We start from the raw sequence: 3,460 nt of genomic DNA on the forward strand, positions 1-3,460 counted from the left end.
AATTCAGACTTTCAGTGGAGAAAAATAAAAAGTCTTATTTGTGGAGGTAAAACAAAAAGGCACGCGCAGCCCGGTAAATGCAATTCTGGCACACCTTCAGTCAAAATCTACTCACAGGAAAGGCCCTGGTGCAACTTGGCGGGAATCTCACAAAGAAGGGTCAGACTTGCCTCCTGATAAGAGAGAGAATTTCCACCGCACCATGAACTCTTTGTGAGGAAATCAGCATCTGAATCCTAAGCCTTGCTTTTTCTTACTTCTTTCGGTCCTTCCCCACTTGGTTGCTTCCTGAGGACCTGGGGGGGAGGCAAGACGAGGGTTATTGCGCGGTTCACTGCAAACACCTGTCTCTCGGTTTTTACCTCAACCTTTGATTCAGATGTTTTCACTTCCTCCCCTTTTTACATTTGGCCCTTTGGTCTCTGTCCCCTGAGCTGACTTTCATCATCCAATTAGAAATAACACCCTCTTCTTGCTACCAGCTTTTCTGGGAACCGTAGGGAGTAAACCCCAAGCCTCCCTCACAGCCCGTGGGGCCAGCCGTGCTTCAAAGGAGCATGGTGGCGACACCAGCTCACGGCTGGGCTTCTTTTCTGTTTGAACAGCTTCTATTGCTCACTGCCGATCAGTAACTCAATGATTCATTAAACACACAAACAATGAGTGAATCTGTTCCATTAGCAAGGCCACCTGTTGATCTCAGACATCCTCAGCTGAACTCGGCGAACGTGAACAACAGAATGCCTACATCAGTGGAGGGCCCCGTCCGCATTTGATGGCATGTTACAGCAGGAAAAGCAGAGTTCCAGCCTTGCTGGGGCTTTTATGCTTTTCCTTTCATCTGGTGGCAGGGCTGCAAGAATATACTGTGGAATACAATGCCCTTCTCTATAATCAACTGGAAAACTCCAAGAGCTTGGTCATTATTGCTTCCCTAGGCTTGTGGAATTAGACAACGAAGAGAATGGGAATATCCTGTAGACTTTTGCCTGCAGGTGCCAGGGCAACAGAGTTAGCAGAGTCCTAAACAGAAACAAAAAAGAAAACGAAAACACAAAGCGAACTCTATGTAAAAGCAATCCTATTCGTGGCGGTGATACCTTCTCTCCCCGGAAATACTATGGTCTCATTGCTACTTAGCCCCGTCCCCAGAGCTGCTCCAGGCCTTTAGGAACTGGTCTCCTCGTGTTTGCCAGTTTACTATAAATCAAGACTACCAAAAATCCGATAAAGCTGACTGAGCGAAGCTTTCGGTGCAGGCATCACAGTCAACAAAGTTGTATTTTGTTATTTAAAAAAGTAGTGCTTTCTCTTCTCTTATGTTTAACCCCTCCAATCGTTGTAACAAAAAGAGCTTTCGTACGGTCAGCAATGTTTGGTTAGAGCCTGGAAACTATATTCTATCATGATCGAATTGCCTCTTCGGGGGGAATTGATTGTGAAATTTCTCAGTTGAATGTGAAATTGCGTCTTTAGGGGGAATTTCATTTTTGAGTGCCACACTCATGAGGATTTTACTTCACACTTCAGAAGGGTTAAGCTTAAATTTCTCTAGGGTGACATTTTGATTAAAATCTTTGATGACATCATCCAGTTTTTATGTTTTTGATGGATTTATTGTAGACTATCATGAAACACTTTGTTGTTCGTTGGTTCTTGTAAGAACACAGATGAAGGGGGCACCAACTCTCCAATGAAAACTCCAGTTCCTAATAATTTATCAGGTAATTTTTTAAAAAAATCATCCATTTAAAAGCCCAGGACAGATTTCAGAGATTACTGTTGCTAGTGCTATTTTACTTTCATTTCTGTGGCCCTGGAAATGGTAGAATGCCAGGCGACGAATTCAGGTTCTGCTTCTTTCCTGAACATTGTGTTGCTTTTAGAGGACGGGCTTTGGGCTACAAGCATTCAGAATGAGCGCCGTGAACAGCTGGAGGCAGGCAGACTCCACTGCTTGGGTTCTCCAGGCAGGTGTGAGCGTATCTCCCTCATCCAGCACATAAAAGGACCACGTGCACTTTCAAAGGGATTTCTGCAATCCTGGTCTTTTGACAACCACGACTATGATTTGATTGCCAAATGCAGGTGGCTGTGCAGAGACCCGGTTGTGCAATCAAAAGAACCCTCAGTCTTCTGTGTAAAATGCAAATGCACAAGGAGAGTCTTTAAAAAAAAAAAAGACTAAATAGGAGATAGCCACATATGAATTAAAAATTAGGTGGAAGACTCATAGCTATTCTCTCATGTGGTTAGACTAGCACTGTCCAATAGAACTTTCTGCAATGGTGAGGATGCTCTGGTCCTGAGCCATCTAATATGCTAGCCATGTGCGGCTACCGAGCACTTGAAATGTGGCTCACGTGACTGGAAAGCTAAATTTCATCTAAATTTAAGTAGGCACGTGTATTTAGTGGTTGCTGTGTTGGACAGAAACGGATTATTCTGTAACTCCATGAGGTTGTTCTTCAGTGCGATATTCCCAGGACTGAGGTGGGTTTTCTACCTTCATTCTAAGTCCTCAATAAATACTTGTTGTGTGAAAATATAAATCTGATCATGGTCCATCCCTCCGCAGCAGTCCTAGGTGCTTCTCCTGGCCCGAGAGCTCCAGCTCCTGGCAAGCCCACCTTCTGCTCCAACATGTCCAATTTTTAAATCTCTCCTCTGACTTGCCCTCATCTTCCTGTCTCTGTGGTTTTGTGTACAGTTTCCTCTGCCTGGAATGCTCTCCTTCCCACTTGCCACCTTGGCAGGCCTCCGCTTATCTCTCATAACCGGAAAGTCTTAGCAACTGGCCCTAACCGAGTTCATCCCCCTCTTCCCTTGGTTCCCATGGTGGTGTGGTGTAAATGTCAGAGCATGGATGTCTCAGGGCAGACTCTCAGATCTGTGTGTCAGTGTTTGTAAGGAAATTCTCAAGGGAAACCAGGCAAGGCGTGGGTGGGGGGCAGAGGGCAGGGAGGGGAGGAAGCCCAGGAAGTGTGCAGTCACAAAGTCCCACCGAGGGTTGAATTTGCTCAGAACTCTATAAATCAAGCCTCAGAGATTTCCTGACCAAGACCAGGGAACTAGCGTTTCACGCTCTCACTTCCACCAGTTACTGGCCAAAGACCACCCAGGGAACGTGTGCTCCCAGAGGCTCTTCCCATTTTGGGTGGGTGCAGGAGAGTGCAAGGATAGTTCCCCAAGACAGAGGGTAGGTTCTGACTGTGGGAAGCGAAGCCCATGGGAGTGGGGCGCGATGGGGCAGGCAGCACAAAAGTGATGGAAAAGGATCCTGAGGGATCTGGGCAGAACACAAGCCTTAGACATTTGACATTATCCTCTATGAGGGGAGTTAGAATTGTATCCGGGTGGGTTGCAAACCCAGATCCGTCTTATCCTAGACAAGTGAGTTGTTTTCAGTCTCCTCTGTAAAATTCAGGAAATAATTCCTTCTCACTTTCAGGCCTAAGAT

The sequence above is a fragment of the Ailuropoda melanoleuca genome, chromosome 20 (genome assembly GCF_002007445.2).
Source record: "Ailuropoda melanoleuca isolate Jingjing chromosome 20, ASM200744v2, whole genome shotgun sequence".
In the NCBI taxonomy this organism is placed as follows: Eukaryota; Metazoa; Chordata; class Mammalia; order Carnivora; family Ursidae; genus Ailuropoda; species Ailuropoda melanoleuca.